This window comes from Garra rufa, chromosome 2 (genome assembly GCF_049309525.1).
Source record: "Garra rufa chromosome 2, GarRuf1.0, whole genome shotgun sequence".
Classification (NCBI taxonomy): Eukaryota; Metazoa; Chordata; class Actinopteri; order Cypriniformes; family Cyprinidae; genus Garra; species Garra rufa.
In genome coordinates, this window is record NC_133362.1 from 51,191,356 (window position 1) to 51,202,000 (window position 10,645).

Here is a 10,645-nt window from a genome sequence, read left to right on the forward strand (position 1 = left end):
ACTGTCTCTGTGCTAATACTATGAGCAGTTAACTGAGGACTTGAATGAGGGGATCTGGTGAAACGTATGTTTATAACAAATAAGTCTTTATGGATTGTGCATGTTCAGTAAGCTGATCGTGTTTCTGATTAGAATTAATTGATCTTATAATTTATTAAATCAAGACTTGTAAAACTTACTCATATGATCACTGCATGTAACTGTATATGGGTGCGTGACGATAGTAATTACGTTAATGACGTCATTACGTCATAGCGTAAAAGAACTGGTGAACCGGTTCGCGGAAAAGAACCGAACTTCCCATCACTAGATTGCCGTCGTCGCGGTGCAAACAACAGGTGAGCTTCCCCTTTCATCAATTTAACTAAGTTAATGTTAACGTTACTAAATTAGCCAAATTAGCCACAGGCTGCTGTTCTCCACTGACTTGCAGAACAGGTTAACTTTTTAAAGAGAGTAACGAGCTAGCAATATATTAATATAGCAAGTTGACCATCAGATGCAGAATCATCATACAGCCAGCTGTCCATTTTACAGACATGCAGAATCAGGTAACCCAAAATACATTTTGTTTTACATTGCATTTACATTCATGCATTTTTCAGATGCTTTTATCCTAAGCAAGTGTAACGGGGACGTCGAATGTAGTATTCTATGTATATGTTACTCTACAGAGATTAAATTCGGCCTAGGTTCGGCTCTGGGAGGATTTAAGAGTAAAAGTGTGGACCAAATCAATTTCAAGTATTTAACAGCCGGCAATTTTATTTACAATGGTTCACATTCAATATAAACAATATTGTTACAGTTGACTCTTTGTCTGGTTTCCACTCAACACTATGAACCAACAACAAAAATGATCCATATCAAACCCGAAGCTGAATGGGAATACCAAAAGTAAAATAGAATAAAATTAAACAAAATAAAACACAGTCTCAATAATTTGTTCTGGATCCTTTGTATGTAAAGTGCTCAAATGTCCATATGTATAAAACTCAAATGTCCATGTGTAAAGCTCCAATGGTCATATGTGTGTAAAACAGCTTCAATGTCTTTGTGTGTAAAGGCCTTTCGTGTTACTACCCGGGTAGTGTGTATGTGCTTAGCTCTCTTGTGTACATCCGTGATGGACCACGATGATTCTTTGAGTGGCAAATCAGGGTCTGGCTCGCCATTCAAATGGTAGATCACTTGACAGAATCAGCATTCAAAAAAAACCAATCTGCATAAAACAATGCAGTCACATTAAACATTTTTCAATATAAACAATTTCTACACCGACATTTTTTATTAGCTGCACAAAATGTCCGTCATTACCAGTGTTAATTCAACACGTGACAATATAAGTGCAAATAAACAGCTTAAACGCATAAAAGTATTTAAGTATGCAATATATCTCTCTCTTTAGAATATTTCGTTAGTTGTACAACATTTCTTTTACCAATTGCTGCATTTATAACACTTGTAGAAAATAAAATGATTTAACCAAACAGTTAAACTAGCGTTATACACGGATAGATTTGACTCCGTATCAATTTTACCTTATAAACATACAAAAAAATATATTCTTAACATAAAATATAACTCTGATTGGCTTTAGGATCGATATATAAAGAAAAAGGAATATCACAAAGTTAAAGTAATGCATAAGCAAAACTCACCAGAGTTCTTGTAAAAGAAAAAGACAGTAACCAAAAGCATTGACGGTTGTTTTCTTCAGGAATAGGATAAATAAACGTCCTTGACGATTAATATTATTCTTTATAAAAGAATATGCACATTGCACCAAAGAAACAAATGAAAATTAAATCGTCTTTGCAGCTACAAGCTGACCTCGTGCGTGCATATTCAGCAGGCTTCTTCATCTGATTTTTAACATACGTTGACTCTCAACATACCAGTGTTAACCGCCCTCTAGAGGTTAATCGATAGTACCACACCTAAAATACAGAACCTTCACTTTATGATATATAATCAATGGTACGTACAAATAAACATACTTTAGGACTATGAATAAAGGAAAACTATAGATGTTTAATTTGAAAGGGTTACACAAGTTATATTGTATTTATATTGTTATTTATTGTATTTCGTAAGGTATTCATTTCCTGGGGGGTGTTCCATAAAACAAGTTTACCAAATAAGTCAGGCTTATTTCAGTTAGTCTGACTTATTTTGTGCCAAATCAAGTGACAATAAGTCAGACTAACTGAAATAAGCCTGGCTTATTTGGTAAACTTGTTTTATGGAACACCCCCCTGGGAATGTTTTTTATTACCATGTCTTGTCACATCAAGATTGAGTTTGCATGCGCATTAAAATTATTTCTATTAAACCAGCATTTAAACAGCAAAATGCAGCTGCTTCAGGTGTCTTTACCTTACTGTAACCTTTAAATTCATAATAGCAATCTTACCATCTGTCAAATTTAGATTATTGTTACTGTAAAGCAACAAATAGAGATTTTTTTAATCGTAGTAGGCTTATTATATGCACAGACTTTCTAGGAAACACACGTTTAGAATGTTTATATGAACAGATTAGTTAGCATTTAGCATGGTCTGTGGCAGACTTTACTAAGTGTCAGGGCAACAAAATTAGATAAACAAGAATGTAATATTAAGTCATTTAAATCATGAAGAAAATATTGTCTTTGTGCTCCATTTAGTAAAAACGGTTTTAAACAAAGCCATGTCTTGCGTCTCTGCACACAGCAGTGTTTAATTACTGAATGAATTTACCTTTTTTAAACACCTTGAATCAGTGATTCACTGGCCCATTCATAAAATTCTTTATAAAAAATTTCAATAAAAAGTTTCTTCAGTTTTTTTTTCTTACTACAGCGTTCATATGTAGTATATAATAATTAAAAAAAAATGCATACAGCATCAAGTTCGACAGTTGAGGCAAATTCTATAAACACTGCTTTAAAAAAAATCTTTTTTTTTTTCTTGTGTTTGCAGGTTCGTTCAGACAGTCAATCTTTGTGGCAGCAAATGCATTGACAGTCACAGATCAGATGGACTTCTGGAAAGAGGGTGCAAACAACAAGCATCAGCCTGAATTCCATTCTGCTGTTTCTCATCAGAGAGTTTGTCAACTTTGACTCAAAATTACTAAAATTTAACACAACACAAACTCATTTTTACTGTATGATTTTATTTTATTTACACTACCAGACAAAGCTTTTGAACAGTAAGATTTTAAATGTTTTTAAAGTAGGTCTCTTCTGCTCACTAAGCCTGCATTTATTTGATCCAAAGTACAGCAAAAACAGTACACTTTTGAGCCGTTTTCTTTTTGAATATATTTTAAAATGTCATTAATTCAAAGCTGAATTTTTAGGATCATTACTGCAGTCACATGATCCTTCAGTAATCATTCTAATTATCTGATTTTCTGCTCAAAAACTATTATTATGATGTTGCTGAGATTAATATAATGCTAAAAACAGTGAAGTAGATTTTTTTCAGGTTTCTTTGATGAATAGAAGGTTCAGATAAACAGCATTTATCTGAAATAGAAATAGTTTGTAACATTATGAATGTCTTTATCATCACTTTTAATCAATTTAAGTCATCCTTGCTAAATAATATCTTTCTATTCATCAAAGAATCCTGAAAAATTTAAAAATTAAATAAAATATGTTTATCAGCATACTAGAATGATTTCTGAAGGATCATGTGATACTGAAGACGAGTAATGATGCTGAAAATTTAGCTTTGATCAAAGGAATAAATTAAATTGTAAAATATATTCAAATAGCAGTTCATTTATATAATTTATCACAATTGTATTGCTTTTGCTGTAATTTGGATCAAATTAATGCAGGCTTGGTGTGCAGAAGAGAATTCTTTAAAAAAATCTTAGTGTTCAAAAACTTTTGACTGGTAGTGTACTTACTTATTTTTGCTTTTCAGTATGTGTATGTTTGCCATGATACAAAGTCTCCAGGGGACTGTGGTGATGCCCTTTTTTCTGCTGTATCCTAGAGGTCAACATTTGTAATTTGTACTTTTAAAAAGAAAATGTTCAACAAATAAAAAGAATATTATCAGAACTAATGCTTATGAGTTATTGTGATTTTTATGGGGTTGGGGTGGTAAAAATCTTAAAATACAGTGCTATACGACAATTGGATTGTTTTTACAGGTAAAAAAAGTTTAAAATAAATGAAAATAAACTCTATAGTACTGATACTGTAATTGAAAATACAGTAAAAATACTGTAATTGAAGATACAGTAAAACACTGTAAATGAAATTACAATAAAAATACTGTAAATGAAATTACAGTAAAGGTCTTATAGTACTGTAAATGCACTTACAGTAATAATACTGTAAACATTTTTACAGTAACTTACTGGCATCCAGCTGCCAGTAAGTTACTGTAAAATTTACAGCAAACTTTTTAGTGTATACTTAGGCACATCCACTTGACACAGTTTATGAAATAAACATAAAAACACATAAAAACAGATGAATTCTTGCTCTTATAGTCATTTAGTAATTCCTTTAAGGCATAAATGCACCTAGCTGTGCCATGTTTAGGCTTAAACCCAAATTGATTGTCTGTTGAGGAAACTAGTTTATCAATCCTTGCCACAAAGATTTGCTCAATAACTTCAGAGAGTATACTAGCAAGCGCAATGGGTCTGTAATTATCTGAATTGCCCACTTTTCCTACTGTCTTTTACTACAGGGACTAGGAGAACCGTCATTATGGAGTCTGGCATAAAACCATGTACAAAAAAGGCAGTGAAGCATAAGGCAAGAAGAGGTGCTAACCTTGAACTTGCAAATTTGAGATGTTCAGCAGAGATGAGATCCATACCTGTAGTTTTGTTTACAGACAGGTTTTTGATTGCTTGAAAAACCTCACGAGTTATAATTGTATCTACTACAGTAACATCATCAACCTGGTAAGGTTCACTCTGGACACAGGCGAATAATTTACTATAATGCTGTCGCCACAGTTCTACAATCATATTTGTCACAGAAACTCCGTCTACTGTACAGGGGAGAGAGGGTTTGCTATTGTTAATCATTTTTACATTTTTCCAAAAGGCTTTTGTATCCTTGCCTAAAATTTTATTGCATATTTGTAATTCGCGTTTGTCCTCTTTTTATGGTCAAATATACTGCCCTACAAAGGCAAAAGACCTTAACTCACTAGAGTGTGGAACTGAGAAAAATTACTTTAAAGATTTTTTGTTGTCCAGCCAAATTAATTATAGCTAGGACACTGTAAATCTGGCAATTAGATGTTTTAAATATGCAATTTATCTTCATAAAAAAAATCTTGAGCTCAAACTTGACTTTTGACCCCTATTTTTAAGTTACTGTCCTCTGCCTTTGAATTGTATGCAAAAAGTGAGACGTCGTCCTAAAGCAAAGAGCAGTAACTTCCACACTATCGGTATTCAGTTGCTGATCACCATTTACAAAATCATTAGTAACAACTGTATAAAATCTATAGAGATCATGGCATTTATTTTGGATGACTGATAATTACTTATAGCAATCTACTAATTGTTATCCTGTGTTTTGGTTGCATTCTGGTGCCGTTATTAATACATTAGACATGAAACAATACTTTGTGGTAAAGAGTATTTTTAATTGGTGTGCATTAACTAACAGGTCGACTGCAGACAGGTCACAGTGAATTACATTAATAAATAACAGATTTTCTCATGAGTAAAGATCTTCATATTACTAATGAATAAACATAATGTATTTAATAAAATGTATTTAATACTGCAAAGATATAACAAATCATGTACAAGTAATTATGTGAACTTTGGAATCCAGTAGGTGGTGCTAAGTCACTGTTTTAAGTGAGACATCGAGTCATTTTTTAACACAGCAAATCGCTGTATTTATGAATGGCTAAATGAATCATTGACTCACGATTTGTTCAGAGCCACAGATTCATTCACTAAAATAGCCTAGCTTAAAGGAAGTCTTGATTGATGTGAACGCCAGCAGACAGGAATAATGCCTCAGAATTCTTGTGGATTGTTGTGGATAAAACATCTCTGATGACATTCATTGCCATGGATTTTATTTGGTTACAAGAAAAGGTAGGATATGGCTTTAATTGTGAAGTGTACTGATTTTATGTGATCATGATACATGCTGTCACGGCATTCGTGTCGACTAACGTTAGTTGGTAGCCCTAGACTGTTGAATGAAAATGAATCATGAAAATAAAAACTTATTGCTGGCAATTTATCTAGTCTTTGCTTGTTTACAGTGCTTTATATGGTGCAGATTGGTATCATATATTTATGCTATAGGCGGCAACATTGCGATCTAATTCTTTTGTCTAACGCATCTTTTGTGTTATACAATTTCTTACCTTGAGCTGGATGTCTGCTTGATTAAAAACTCAACAATATCTTTTATTCAGGTATAGTGTGTGTCAGAAGTGCTTCAGTGACAGAGTTATTACAGTAACGTTAGACAAGCAACACCGTAACTTGAACGCGGCAAACTTTATTGAATGGCACCGTAGTACCATAACTTAATTAGAGCGTTTCAAAACAAAGCCAAAGAGCGCTAACATGTGTCACGGTGTTGTAACTTCGTTTCTCTGGGGCTTTTGGAAGTTACTGTTAAAGTGCATATTGCAGGTTAGAGACTCCGGTGAATTGATGAATAGAAAAATAATGTAGGAACCAGATTTTCTTTAAAATATACTTCAAAATAAGCTATTAAGGCTTCTAGAGACGTTTTTGTGAGAGAATTTTACTTCCGCATCTGAAAAACGGGCAAACCGGTAGTGACGTAACGAGAGGGAGAGCGGTCAAAACCATAGGAAAACAATGGATCGCAATGACTGTTCGGACGCAGAGAACATTTAAAATGTTTATTTACACTTGTATGACGAACCACACACACAAATATGAGCCTGCTATGTGGCCAAGAGAGCAGGGACATGCCAGGATTAAACAGAACAACGGTCAGAGGAGACAAATTAAGTTGTGGTGTGAGGAGAACAGCCCAGCAAACATGCCCGTGCGGGCCCACTGCGGGTTTTCTGTGGGACAGTGCGGGCAGAGCAAGCCCACACTTAAACCCACACCAGCCCCATGTGGGTTAGCCCATGTGGGGCCCACAGCAGTTTTGCCCTTTAGGGGCCCAATGTGGGTTTGTGAGGGAAAGCCCGCAGTGGGCTTGCCCACAGAAAACCCACACTGGCCCCATGTGGGTTAGCCCATGTGGGGCCCACAGCAGTTTTGCCCTTAAGGGGCCCAATGTGGGTTTGTGAGGGAAAGCCCACAGTGGGCTTGCCCACAGAAAACCCACACCGGCCCCATGTGGGTTAGCCCATGTGGGGCCCACAGCAGTTTTGCCCTTTAGGGGCCCAATGTGGGTTTGTGAGGGAAAGCCCGCAGTGGGCTTGCCCACAGAAAACCCACACAGGCCCCATGTGGGTTAGCCCATGCAGGGCCCACAGGAGTTTTGCCCTATCGAGCCCTTGTGAGTTTTGTGTGGGCAAGCCCACAGTGGAGTTAAAAGTTTCCACGAAGGACAGATGCATACATATTTAGAAGGGAAAGTGCCCTAGTTAATAATAAAAAAAATAATAGAGGACTGCCATGATCAGGACAGTTGGTGCATTTGTAAAAATTCAGCACTGCATACTTTTAAACTTGTTTTTAATAATGTGTAATAACATTAAGCTAGTAGTTTTGCTGTGGTATTGAAAATGGAATTGAGAGCTATCTAAAACTTAGGTGTTTATTAGAATACTACATAACATGGTGAGATACATATATATATACATATTGATACTTGCCTTGACATGTGCTTCAGTCAATCACTTGTCAGAGTAAAAAAAAAAAGTTACTTGTCCAGGGCAAAAAAACAAACAAAACTGTTTTGTTTTGTTTCGTGTAGCCTAAATGTAATAAATTCTTAAGCAATACTCTCATCACTGGTTTATGAGGTCTTACTTTAATCACCATATTTGTGATATTTGCCAAGGGCGATATTATTAATTGTATCAATAAAATTGCAAATGCATCTAAAATGTTGTAAGATAAATGTTTTACTTTAAAAAAAAAAAAAAAAATGCAATAATACTTTTAAAAATGTAACCAAACCACCGTCTCAATGAGTGAAACACTCAACCAATTCTTTCAATTGGCTAATTTACTGAATAAATGAATGGCTTTACAAATGGCTCACTGAATCGTTGACTTAATTTGACCCCATTTGTAAAAAAAATGCTAAATCATTCAGTAATGAAACACCGTGTTGCTTGGAGATGCACGACTATTCTGTTGTGGCTTTGCTTAGAACTATTTTTGTTAGCAAAATTGGTCAATTATGTGTCTAAAATGTAAGTCAGCTAATAATTGTTTGTTGAACTACTGTTGTATAAAATCAATGTCACATTTGCAATCACGCTGGTGCTTGGTTGTGTGATGTTGCTTACCTATATCATATCCTATATACAATATTTATATTTTTTCAGTACGTTGGTTTTTTGTGTGTGTGCTGTTTCGTCTATTATTTTTGATTTTTTTTCTTGTGAGTCTGATGGGGCTGCACAAGCCTCAATTAATGCAACCTCGATACTCTCTGTCTACCTATCAATGTCTCAGCCCAATCGGCTTATAGGTGGCGCTACAGCGAAAAAAATTGCGAAATTGCTCATAACTCCTAGACCGTTTGTCGTAGACAAAACAAATAATTAATAAAAAAAAATTGATTTTTGGAATGAAGGAAGACGATAACAAGCCTAAAAAGATTCACTTTACAGGGCCCAGTTTTTCTGCCCTTTTTTGTGAACTAGTCCTAGGTTTTTCCCCTGATCAGAACCAAACCACAGCAGAAATATCACCTGGACAGTGAATATCAATAATTATCAAAAAAAAGTTTTTGACAAAACTTTACGAAAATTGGTGAGGAGCGTCTCGCTGCAGCCTGCGGTGGACATCCAACCCCGCCCACATCCAAGTGTGACGCCGGACGCCACGCCCATGTTCAAACACGTCACACATCCAACATATTAAATAGTATTAACACTTATTAAAATAGTGATAATATGATTAGCAATGTTCACATTTGTGGACTTATCTTTAGAATGTTTTAAATGTTTTATGACCAATTACCATTTTCCAAACTTTAATCAACCAAAGCAAGCGTTTTACCGGCAGTTCGAATGTGATTAGTTCCATATGAAAGGTGACCTAGGTTTAATTTGTATTATTTAATACAAACTGTTTTGTTTACATCCCCGATACAACATACTTCCACCATTCTTGCACATGCATAAAACATCGGGATTATTTTTTATTTTTATTTTATTAAAGAATAATTGGACATTACAAAAATATTGAAATAGAAATCCAGATACACAAAATACAAGCTTAATCTGTATACAGTAATACAATATGTAATAAGAGGGGGGGGGGGGTAAAAAAAATAAATAAACTAATACCATAGAGAGAGATAAATAAATAAATAAATAAACGTATAAATAAAAAATAAATAAATAAACAAAAACTAAATTAAAACCTAGAAACAACTAAACAATAGTTCAAATTTTCTTCCTTTTCCCTTACATATACAAAAATTATATTGTGGGAGCATAACCAGAAAAAAAAGTTCTCCATGAAATGTAACAACAAATGTATTCATTTGTTTTAAAGACTTTTTAAAAACTTCTATTTCTGATAAAAATAAATTACATTTTGGTATGCATTTAGCAAATTTCTGTTTATGAATGTAATATTTGCCTTGCAAAATGTAAAATTAACAATGTACTCAATCATTTTACTTTTATGAGAATAGTACAGATAACAACTTTTAAAGAAAGCATATAATTAACATTTCTTTGCAGAAATAGAAAGGTGCTAACATCAGACCAAAAACTAAGAGACAATTCACAATTATAAAACAAATGACACAAGTCTTCCTCATGTGTGTTACAGAAACTGCAGGTATTATCAATGTCCATGAATTTAGAAAGAGCTACTTTACATGGATAAATTTCGTGAAGTATTTTGAAATGCACCGCTTTAAGGCTACTGATGGTAAGGGAAGTCAAAAGAAAAAACAAATGTTATTTTCCTGTTTATTAATGTTTTTACTCCTCAAGTGTGCAGTTTTTGGAGGATTTAGGAGCTGTTTCCCTCGAAGGCGAATCTCAAAAATCGCCTGTGACGTGACGCTATCTGTATTTGAAAATACGCGTCTTTCAGATCCACTGACACGAACCAGTCTCCTTGGCGAACTTGCGCGAGGATTTTTCTGGTCGTGAGCATCCTGAACCGACGCTTCACCAGGAGGATTTAGGATATTTTTTTAATATATATAAATTAATAAATTCATATTTTTTATAGGTTTTTATACAAAAACAGCTTTTTTTTGTAAGATTCCCTTTCATAAAAAACCCACATATCTAAATTTCATTCATGGGGATAAAATAGATAATTTCACATGGTTTAGTGTAAGATTTTTGCCCATCTTTTGGAAAATCCAGTTTTAAACGTAGAAAAAATACTTTTAATATTTATTTAATAATTTATATATATTTAAAAAATAGCATAAATCCTACAAAACATTAATAAACAGGAAAAAAAATATAATATATATTTTTTAAATATTATTTTGTTACAAAATTTAAGTTTT

The 10,645-nt window shown here is 34.0% G+C and overlaps 1 long non-coding RNA gene across 1 annotated transcript; it reads right to left on the bottom strand.

The window, feature by feature from the left end:
* Window positions 1-738: 738 nt before the first annotated feature.
* On the bottom strand, window positions 739-1,847 carry LOC141325089 (uncharacterized). Its single transcript, XR_012353723.1, has 2 exons — window positions 1,662-1,847; window positions 739-1,222 (listed from the first exon to the last, which is right to left on the bottom strand). It is a non-coding gene; the product is annotated as an uncharacterized lncRNA (long non-coding RNA).
* Window positions 1,848-10,645: the final 8,798 nt, after the last annotated feature.